The 12,100-nt window shown below is 36.7% G+C and overlaps 1 long non-coding RNA gene across 1 annotated transcript; it reads left to right on the forward strand.

The window, feature by feature from the left end:
* Positions 1-9,511: 9,511 nt before the first annotated feature.
* LOC112702683 (uncharacterized) lies at positions 9,512-11,088 on the forward strand. The gene is made up of 2 exons (XR_003154227.3): positions 9,512-9,964; positions 10,614-11,088. It is a non-coding gene; the product is annotated as an uncharacterized lncRNA (long non-coding RNA).
* The last annotated feature ends 1,012 nt before the right edge of the window (positions 11,089-12,100 follow it).

The raw sequence follows: 12,100 nt of genomic DNA on the forward strand, positions 1-12,100 counted from the left end.
AGAGTTTGCATTGACTATAGGCGTCTAAACCAAGCCACTCGCAAGAATCACTACCCCTTGCTTTTTATTGATCAGATGCTTGATCGCTTGTCAGGTAAATCTCATTATTGCTTTTTAGATGGTTATACAGGTTATTTTCAAATCCATATAGTTCCTGAAGATCAGGAAAAGACTATTTTTACATATCCTTTTGGAACTTATGCTTATAAGAGAATGCCTTTGGCCTATGTAATGCACCAGCTACTTTCCATAGGTGTATGATGATTCTTTTCTCTGATCTCATAGAGAACTGTATGGAAGTTTTTATGGATGACTTTAGCGTATATGGTGATTCATTTAGGCTTTGCTTGGATAGTTTATCTAGAGTTTTAGACAGGTGTGTTAGTTCAAACCTTGTTTTAAATTTTGAAAAATGTCACTTTATGGTCAAATAAGGTATTATTCTGGGACACGTTGTTTCTAGTACTGGTATCTCTGTAGATCCAGCAAAGGTAGATGTTATTTCTAGTTTACCTTACCCCTCCTTCGTGAGGGAAGTCTGTTCATTCCTTGGCCATGGAGGTTTTTACAGGAGATTTATTAAGGACTTCAATAAGGTTGCATTGCCTTTATCCAGACTACTGCAGAAAGATATTGAGTTCGAGTTCGGTAAGGATTGCATACAAGCGTTTGATAAGTTAAAGATCGCCCTGACTCAAGCTCCGATTGTGAGAGGCCCAAACTGGAGCCAGCCATTTGAAATCATATGTGATGTCTCCAATCATGCAGTAGGAGCAGCACTGGCTCAACGCGAAGGTAAGGATCCTTTTGTAATTGCTTATGCATCTAAGACTTTAGACGCTTCTCAATCTAATTATACTACTACTGAAAAATAGATTCTTGCTATTGTTTTTGCTCTGGATAATTTCCGAGCCTATTTACTTGGTACTAAGGTAGTAGTGTACTCAGACCATGTAGCTCTAAAATATTTATTAGTTAAAAAAGAGTCCAAACCAAGGCTAATACGTTGGATACTGTTGCTGCAAGAATTTGATTTAGAACATAAGGATATGAGTGGTAACCAGAATTTAGTGGCTGACCACTTGAGTCGCCTTGAGCACCTTAAGGATGACTCCACTCCTATCAATGATACTTTCCCATTTGATAGCTTACAGGCAGTATCTGAAGTAGTTCTTTGGTATGCACCTGTAGCTAATTATCTAGTTAGCCACATTTTTCCTCCAAATTTTACTAAGCATCAAAGAGACAAGCTGAAAAGTGACTCCAAATATTATATATGGGATGATCCATATTTATGGAGGTGTGGTGTTGACCAGGTAATTAGACGGTGTGTGTCTCAATCAGAATTCCAGTCTATTTTAGGGGTCTGCCACTCATTTGAGAGTGGAGGACATTTTGGCCCTCAAAGAACAGCTAGAAAAGTTTTAGACTGTGGATTCTGGTGGCCCACTCTTTTTAAAGATGCTGTTGCATTTTGTAAATCTTGTTCCCCTTGCCAAAGGTTTGGTAATATATCTAAGAGGGATGAGATGCCTCAACAAATTATGCTTTTCAGTGAAATTTTTGATGTTTGGGGCATCGACTTCATGGGTCCATTTTCAAATTCTAATGATCACCTTTATATACTGTTAGCTGTAGATTACGTTTCTAAATGGGTGAAAGCAATTCCTACCCATATTGATGATGCTAACACTGTTGTTTCCTTTGTTAGAAACCATATTATTTGTCACTTTGGATCACCACGAGCAATCGTGAGTGATCAAGGCACTCACTTTTGTAACAGGAGACTAACAGGATTACTGAGGAAGCATGAGATAATTCACAAAGTAGCAACAGCCTACCATCCCCAGACCAATGGGTAAGCCGAGGTGTCTAACAGAGAGATAAAGCATATGTTACAGAAGATAGTCAAGCCTCATAGAAAGGACTGGAGCGCCAGGCTCCAAGATGCGCTTTGGGCATATCGAACAGCATACAAGACACCAATCAGGATGAGTTCCTTCCGCTTAGTTTATGGAAAGGCCAGTCACCTCCCAGTTGAGGTAGAGCACAAAGCCATCTGGGCGGTAAAAGAATGCAATATGGAATTTGGAAAAACCGAAGCTGAAAGGAAGTTACAACAGCAAGAATTAGAAAACTTTCACCTAGAAGCTTATAAGAACTCCAGGCTGTACAAAGAGAAGGTGAAGGCTGTGCATGATAAGCACATCAAGAGGAGAGAGTTCTAACCTGGGGACTTAGTCCTCCTTTACAACTCCAGATTAAGGCTCATGCCAGGCAAGTTGAGATCAAGATGGGACGGTCCCTATAGAGTAGAGAAGACTGAGCCATACGAAGTCTTTCACTTGAGTTACCCTTCAAGCTCTGAATTCATCAAGGTCAATGGACATCACTTAAAGCTATATCATGGTGAGAAGATGCAGAAGAACAAGGAGCTAGAGATCTTCCTTTTGGAGGATCCACCAACAGCAGGAGACTGAGCTAGTGGAGCATCCAACTTAAGGACGTTAAAGCAAAGTATTGGGTGGGAGACAACCCACCATGGTATGATCATTCTGTTTCAGTCTTAGTTTTATTTTACTTTATTCTATTTTTACGGTGTTAATGACTCTTCTCTTAGTCTCTGCATATAGTCTGCATTCATATTTGCATTTACATTCTACACACACAAAAATTTTTTTTGGCACGTGACGCGATAGCGTCGCTGACGTGTTCGCGTCATATGTGCCTTGGGAAGAGAAAAGAATTTTACAGAAAGTCACATGATAGCATGGTTGGAGGCGTGCCTTTGGCACAAACACGCCCACGCGACCGCATTACTATTGCGTTCGTGTCGTTTGCGAAATAGTCTCCCCACGCGTCCGCGTCACCCACGCGAACGCGTGGCCCTGTAAAATCGACGTAAATGGGTGTATGCCAGTAAGTTGTGATGGAGCGGGGCTGGAACCATGCTAGAAGTACAAGCCCTACCATCCAAACGCGTGCCCCACACATCCGCGTCATTTTCAAAATATGGCCCTTCACGCGATCGCGTCAACCATGCGAACGCGTTACCTTAATTTTGGCAAATATGCGAATTAAACAGAAAGGTGTGCGTATGTGAAGCTGCACTGACGCCACTAGTGCAATTCATGTCATGCGTTCGCGTGACCGACGCATCCGTGCCACTTCGAAATCGCACCAACCCGCGACCGCGTGCCCCACGCATCCACGTCACCTGCGCCGCACAGCTTATCCAGATCAGCCAAATATCATATCTTTTCTACCCCAAATCCTAATTTTTCTTTTCCCTTCTTCTTTCTTTCTTCTTCCCCCCTCCCTTCTTCATTCTTTCCCACTTCTTATTTACTTTTCCTCCCTCTTTCTTTCTTTTTTCTTCCCACTCATCATCAAGGTTCTTTTCTTTCCTTCTTCTCTCTTTACCTTTCCATTTATTTATTTTCTTCTTCTCTTTTCTTTTTCCTTTCATTATCTATGTTTTCTTTTTCCTTTTTCTTTTTAAACCCTTTTTTATTGGTGTTAGAAATTTATTTGGGTCTTTATTCTCTATATTTTGCTTGTGGATTATTAAGAAATTGTTTGACAATTATATTACTTTTTATAGGGTTGCTTGCATGTTCAATTTAATACTTTAGATAACATATTTATCATGCACGCTATGTGTTTGTGAAAAAGCCCGTATGGCATTATGCACTATTATTGGAATTCTTTTATTCTACTACTCTAAATGCTTGCTTTTCATGAAACCTTTTTTTTATTTTATTAATTAAATATAATTGCCATTACAAACATATTGTTAGTTTGACAAACTTGGTAATCTAACTTGGACATTGAATGCTTGATCTATGCTACTCATGCCTTTGCCAGCATGCCAATAAACCTCTCGCATTTAATTGTCATTACATGCACTTGCTATATTTTCATTGATGGACTTTTTACATGTAGTCATGACCATGTGTTAACGACATTCTTCTTTACCGTGCATTGATTACCACCACTACTGTTCGCTCTCTTGCTCTGACCCTTAGCTTTCCAAGTTACTTTCTTTTTCCCTTTTCAGGATGGCCACCAAGAAAGGTAAAGAGAAAGCTACTCCCACACCACTGGCAAGGCGAGGAACAAAACGAGCCTTAGTGGCAGAGCCATCTTCAACAGCGGTTAAACCCTCAACAAAACGAATCAAGAGGATCATCAAGGTCGATGAAAAAGAGAAGGCCTTTCCAGCAAAGGACACTGCACGGTTCACTAACCGCTACTGTGAGCAGATGTTCCCCATTCTGGCGGAAAAAAACTATAACAATGAGCACCTTTTCATCCTCCCAACCCAAATTGCTGAATTTGTTGAGCCCCGCGTTGAGTGTAGACAGTGGGGATTCCTATAGAGACAATCACGACAGGTTAATCTATCATGGGTAGTTGAATTCTACTCCAACTTTCACTTGTCAATCCTACAGTCTGTCTATATCCGTCAGAAGCAAGTCCCCATCACATAAGAGGCCATTCAAAAAGCTTTAGATGTTCTCCCTGCTCCCAAAGGATTGGACGCGTTTCAAGAAGCCGCACTCAAGTGCCAGACATACTAATTTGACTGGGATGTCGTTCTCAGCGTTATCGCACAACCTAGCAGCAGATGGATTTATGGATACCATCGCTCCCGACCTAATGGGATATCGGCTTCCACACTTACCTTAGAAGCTCGAGTATGGGCACAGATTATGTCCCATTACGTCTTTCCAAGTACTCATGAGTCCTCCTTCACTGCAGACATGACTGTTCTACTCTGGTGTATCATTACAGACTAGCCTCTAAACCTACCAAGACACATCCGGAATGCAATGGGATACATACAAATTGTGGACAATTTACCTTTCTCCGCCTTAGTCTCAAACCTCATCTCCGCAGCCGGAGTCTCCCACAGGGCTGGGGACACCAGAGCCATGCTTCCACAGAGTGATCAGTACGTCCCTAATGGGAAATATATCAGACCTCCAGCAGCCACTACCAACTAACCTGCAGAACAGGCTGAAGACATTCCTCCTTCCACTCCACAAGCACCTTCAACATGTCATCCTCTCCATCAGATACTGAAGAGGTTGGACCGGCAAGAACAGAAAGTGAAGCTACGAGAGCGCCGCAACCAGCACCGATTCAAATACCTCAAAAAGCTACTCACAGAAAATCACAGACTTGACAAAGACCCAGACACTTTGAACTCCACTTTCTTTACCAGCACAGAGAGCCATGACGATCTCGGCTGTGGAGATACTGCTACCAGCCCCCTTTTGTTCCTAACAGATGGCACCGAGGACGGTGCAAAGCCTTAAGTGTGGGGAGGTCGGTCAGTACCTGACTTCCGGAGTAACTTCTCTTCCCTAACATCAATAAAGTAGGATATTTAGTTATTTTTCCTTTGATTAGGATAGGATAGATTGTTTAATAATAGGTTATTTGCATGCATGTTCTATTTGGTTGAAATATAATGAGTTTCTTTTTAAGACCCTATTTTTGAAAAATTTCACTAATTTAAATCAAAACTTTTTGTGTTAAATTTGTTTGAAGTTGTAATTAGAACATGATTTTTGAGATAAAGAACACACAATCCGTGAGATTTTGTACTTATTTATATGGTTACACTATCTAACCATAAACATTTAATTCTTATGTGTTTACTTCTCTATGATTGTAATTTATATTTTGTTTCATCCTATATGTCCAATGTTTAATGTGTTATATGCATGCATATGATTGAGGCCATTATTTGTTTAGCTCACTTATCCCAAATAAACCTAACCTTTAAATTACCTTTGTTAGCCACTTTGAGCCTTTTAATCCCATCTGTTCTATATTTTACCACATTACTAGCCTTAAGCGGAAAAACAATTAAATATCCCAATAGAATCTTTGGTTAGCTTAAGTTAGAAATTGTGTTAATTAAGTATGGGAAAATTGTGGGAACAAGGGTTAATAAGGAAATGTGTCATGATAAAATAATGGGAATTTGGGTTCCTACTCATGTAAAACAGAAAAAAAATCCATATGCATTGATATGTTATTTTATCTTTCCCAAGAAAAAAAATTCAATAAATATATAAATAAATAAGGGGACAAAATTACCCCAATGCTAAGTTTAATTAAAGATCAATGCATATGTGATAAAAATTAAAAGAAAACTTGATACATGAGTATGTAATGCAAAGTGAGAAATTATGGGTAGCTAGGTGTGATTTTTAGAATTATATAGAGTGTATATATACTAGGTGAGAGCTTAGGTTAGTCAAAGATTCATATTTTAGCCCACTTAGCCTTATATATATATATACCCTTACCCTTACCTTAGCCCCATTACAACCTTTAAAGGACCTCATGATGTTTGTATTGGTACATTAAATATTGTTGATTGGTTAGGAGAAGAACAAAGTTTAGAAAGCATGATTAGAGAAGGATAGAGTGATTACCCTATACACTAGAGAGATTAGAGTGTACATACACCATCAGTGAGGGTTCAATGCTTGATCCTATGTTCCCTGCTTTCATGAGCTGTCTTCTTACAAGTTTACTTGTTTTTACTATATAGTTTGAATTAGTGGAATTTGATTTATGTCTGTCTTAAAGAACTTATTTGTTTTTAACCAAGTAGACAAAATCATATAGTTGCATTCATATATATAGGCTGCATTGCATTGCATGAGTCTTACATTTCCCATACTCATTTATTTTATCTCCTTAAACTAAGCATGAGGACATGCTAATTATGCACTTTCGATGGAGGATGATGAACTGGTCACCTTCAAACTTACTATTAAAGATAAAGATAGAGAAAGTTGGTTGGTCGCCAGGAAGAAGAGATTCAATCTCTCTATAAGAACAAGACATAGGAGGTGGTCCCGTTGCTCGTGGGAAAGACTGTAATTGGTTGTAAATGGGTGCATAAAAGAAAAAAAGATATTGCTAAGTCAGATGGTACGAGATTCAAAGCTAGATTAGTAACAAAGAGATTTGCACAAAAAGAAGGTGTTGATTACAACGAGATATTTTCTCCTGTGGTGAAGCACACTTCCATAAGGGTGCTTTTGAGTCTTATTGCTCAGGGTGATCTTGAGTTGGAACAGCTAGATGTAAAGACAGCTTTCTTGCATGGTGACCTAGAGAAAGAAATTTACATGTATCAACCTAAGGGTTTCAAGGTTGAGAGTAAAGAAAATCAGGTATGTCGCTTAAAGAAATCGCTATATGGATTGAAACAATCTCCTCGACAGTGGTATAAGCGATTTGATTCCTTTATGTTAAAACAAGATTTTTCCAGAAGTAATTATGATTGTTGTTTATACATTCATAAGCTTTCTGGAAGTGATTATATCTATCTTCTATTGTATGTGGATGACATACTTATTGCTTCTAAGAGCAAGGTGAAGATAGATAGGTTAAATGTTCAACTTAGTAAAAAATTTGAAACAAAAGATTTGGATGTTGCACGAAAAATATTACGCATGGAAACTAAAAGAGAGAGATCAAGCCAAAAATTATTTTTGAGCTAGAGAGGGTACATTGAGCGCGTTATTGAAAGGTTCGAAATGAAAAATGCTAAGCCAGTAGTAACACCGTTGGCTCCATATTTCAAGCTCTCTAGTAAACAATCTCCCACAACAGCAGAAGATAAATCTTACATGAAAAATGTACCTTATGCTAGTGCAGTCGGTAGCCTAATGTATGCTATGGTATGTACATGCCCAGATATTTCACAGAAAGTCAGTATTGTTAGCAAGTTCATGGCAAATCCAGGTAAGGCACAATGGGAAGCAGTCAAATGGATATTAAAATATTTGAAGGGTACCATTAACATAGGTTTATGATTTAGTGAAAAATCATGTCAAATTAATAGCTTTGTTGATTCTGATCATGCTGGTGATCTAAACAGAAGACGTTCTATGACCGGTTATGTATATAAAATACAAGGTGCTCCAGTTAGTTGGTGATCAATGTTACAAACTACAGTAGTATTATCTACTACAGAGGCTGAGTATATGGCAGTAGCAGAAGGGGTGAAAGAAGCATTGTGGCTAAGGAGTCTTCTAGATGATTTGAGATTTCAGCATGATTGTATGAATCTGAGTTGTGATAGTCAAAATGCAATTTATTTGACTAAAAATAAGGTTCATTATGCTCGTACCAAGCATATTGATGTAAGATATCACTTCGTGCGTGATGTTATAGAGAAAGGCAATATTTCTCTTGTAAAAGTACATACAGATGAAAATTTCGCAGACATGTTGACTAAAGTAGTGTCAAAAAACAAATTTTAGCATTTCTTGGATTTGCTCAACATTATTCCATATTAAGTATTACATGGCGAATAAAAGAACTACGTTTCGTTTGATCCTGGTAAAGGGTACGTAGGCAGTCATTGTTAAGATGATGCAACCAGATACGAGTACTATAATTTATTCGTTCAAAATTTGAGTCAGTTTTTTTTTAAATTGTGACGGAGGTGGAGAATTGTGAGAATATAAGAAGGCTAAGAGCAAACTTAGGGAGTAAAATAAGGGTTGCAAGGAGTTTTAATAGGAAAGAATTTGTATAGAGTTTTTATATGAGGATTTTATTCTTATTCATTGAAATTATAGCATAGATGATACTATATATATTTCTGTAACAATGTAGTTGAAACATCATTAAAAATAAGAAAAAAAATTAATTCACATCATATTTTTTCGTATTGGCTTTGTTATAGTTAGTGCATTATTGTGGGTAGTGTTCAATTTCATATTATAGAAGTCCAAATTCTACTGCAGACTCAACAAGAATGTTCTAACAAATGACATTATTACTATGTAAAAGCCAATGATCTTGGGACATAAATGTTAACAGGTATGCCAAACATTAGAACTGCATCCTGAGAGACATGTATCATCAATTGGCATTTATTCCAAATTCTTTGCATTTACAATGCTATTGATAACAGTTTGATTTTACCACATCGTACTCATTCGCTCGACTAAGGTTATAGTTTGCATTTACATATCCTTCATGCAAAATGTAAAAGCCCATTTTGCATGTCCCTTGTGCAAAATGCTATAAACTTTCCAAAATGCAATACCCTAATGTAAAATATTATTAGTTATGAATTTATGCAATTTTTTACCCAAATTTTGCATACGTCCAGAAATAATTATTTTTTATTTATTTACATAAAAAATCTTAGATTTTTGTTTTATAATTTTATTTGGACTTGATCTCTGTTGAAATAACATATATATATATATATATATATATATATATATATATATATATATATATATAAACCTTGAAAAGAAGGTTATTCCTTTAGTGAAATTCCAACGTGGCCTACACCGCATTAATTCTCACAAGTTCTTTTTAATGTGCATCCTAATATATGTTGTTCACATGGTCCATTTTCCTATAAGTCTGACTCATTCTCATGCATTTCTTTTTGTCCATTTCCCTTGCCATCCAATCGTGTCTACTTTACCTAATATCAAATTTAAAAATTTCAAATTTCAAAATATGTAATGTTCAGATGATTATTTATTCAATTTTTCTTCCTCACACTCCTACTCTCCCTTTTTTCTACTATGAAAAAGCCATTCAAATGCCTCCATTAACCATAATACCCCAGCTGATAAATTAAATTTTCCTCACTTCTCACGCTTTGTGTCGTCGATGCACTCCATCGTCAATTTAGTCAGCTGTGGTTGCAGATGCTTCCGAACCGCCTTCATGCCGCCGCTGATGTGCGTTGATCCCAAGACCTGCAATCGCGCTGCCGCCTGGGTTCTCGCTGATTCGGTGATAGGTGGACTCCTCTGTCTAGGTTCTGAAGCTGTTTGTTCTCCCAGGTAGTGACCGCTTTGCACCCCGTATCCATTGGTTTGGTCTAGAGTACAGCCCTCAAATTTGGCAGATCGTCGACGGATTTAGCTTAACTACACATGCTATATTTTTTAAGGTAATTTTTGCTTTTTTTTTTTTGTTTTCCTGACATGATGAATTTGTCTCTTTATCTTAAAAAAATTATATGTTTGGAAAATATATGCATTTAATCCATTTTTTCAGTTTTTCTTTTCAAAGCTTCTGTTCCTATATAATTAAGATAGTTCTTTCTTAGACTCTTTCATTTTGAGAACCAATTATTTTACATAATGAGAGTTTAGAGATCAACCATTTTGCATTGCGTGCATTGTGCTTTCTGTTTTCTAGAAAAATAACTAAAGTTCTAAAAAAAACTTGCTTACGTGACTGATGAATCTGATAGGAGAGCCCTTGAGCAACTAAGTGAGTAAGAAGATTCAGTACTTCATTGTACTTAATGTTCTATGCTCTTTTTTTTCCGTTGTACTTAATGTTCTATGCTCTTTTTTCTTTTTGATTTCCATTGAAATCATGTGCTTTCTCTTGCTTATTTGCTTTCAAAGAGCTGTGTGCTGATTTGCCTATATATTATTACTTAATTTTTTCCATTTGATAGATATAATTTTGCTTTATTATTATTATTAGGGTTATTACAGCTTACTACTAATATTGGTTGGGAAAGCCTAGGATGGATTTATCTTATGATTTACTTCTTTTAGTTTTATATAATGTGTTTAAAATTCCAGCAACATGGATTGAAGACCAAATACAACAGATGAATCTGAAATTTTAACAAGGGTGTACCATGTCTGAAGCTCGCTAATTAATTGGGTTTGTAGTTTATGATAATTTTCTTGGTGCAACTTGATTTTGATTTGGCAGAGAACCTCACTGATTGTATGGATGTTCACATAAAGAGATGAGCTGCAGGAAAACAAAAAACCAATATGCAATGCTATCATCGTTACAAGATGTATGCTCTTTGACATAAATTTTGTATTGCTCATATACAATTTCTCTTTAGGATTTTGGAATGCACCTTTACTATCATATGTTCTGACTTGCATTCTCTTTAGGGTTTTTAACCAGATAGTCAACAATGAAATTATAGGCAAGAATGATCACTGAAGATTGTAAATTAGAAAGAATGCACCATATATGTAAATGAATGCTTTGATACTGTTCAACCACATTTAGTGAGATAAACTTAGTTATATTGTTTATTTAGCTCCGTTTCCCCGACCCTAAAGTGTTTCATCCAATTGCACAATCTTTCCTCATGTATGCAATTGTTAAATTTTGGATTCTGCCAAGAATTCTCTCATTTTTTTCCTGCTTTAGTTAGTACTTTTCTTTCTTTGAATAATGGTTAATTTCAGAGGTTTGTTTGCCATTGGTAATGGATGTAAGAAGTTAAGAAATCTGATACTAAGTGACTGCTATTTACTAAGTCACAAGGGTTTGGAAGCAATTGCTACCGAATGCAAGGAACTTACACATCTTGAAATCAATGCATGTCACAACATTCGGGCTTTGGGGCTAGAATCCGTTACAAGATCTTGCCAATCCTATAACATACCTTGAAAAGAAGGTTATTCCAGTAGTGGAATTCCAACGTGTCATCCCTTATGTTCATTCTGAGTTTCTATCAAGATATTAATGTTTTAACTCTTTATTCATTATTCATCATGACCCTCATTACCATACCACTCCTACATGAAACCATTTTCATTACACTTCACATCTCATGACTTAGTCAAGTTTTTCTATCCTATTTTTAAGCTTGCTTTACATGTACACACTTTTCTGAAATTTCAATTTTTGTAATTTTGAATTCAAATTCAAAATTTTCTCCATTCTCTTCTCTTCCTCCTCAATTAAAAAAGGATTCTCTCCATTATTTTTTTCTCCTCCGTTCACTTATTCTCTTCTTCTTTAGTTTTTATTGGTCTCCTTCGTTCACTTTATTGAAACACACCCCACTATCAGGCAGAAACACAAAGCTTTGTAGGGGATCTGCTTCAATCACAGATTCGTAATGTTTTGCGATGACGAGTTATGTATGTTCTTTATTATTTAATCTAATGTATATCTTCTAATTTTGGTAATATTTGAAATATTGTTGTTGTTATGCATATGCATCTTTCTTTGGTATGTAGCTGTTTATGCAGAAAAGCCAGAACCTCATTGTTGTTGCCGGAAATCCATTTTCAATTCACCAAAAGGTTTTAAC

The sequence above is a fragment of the Arachis hypogaea genome, chromosome 7 (assembly GCF_003086295.3).
Source record: "Arachis hypogaea cultivar Tifrunner chromosome 7, arahy.Tifrunner.gnm2.J5K5, whole genome shotgun sequence".
In the NCBI taxonomy this organism is placed as follows: Eukaryota; Viridiplantae; Streptophyta; class Magnoliopsida; order Fabales; family Fabaceae; genus Arachis; species Arachis hypogaea.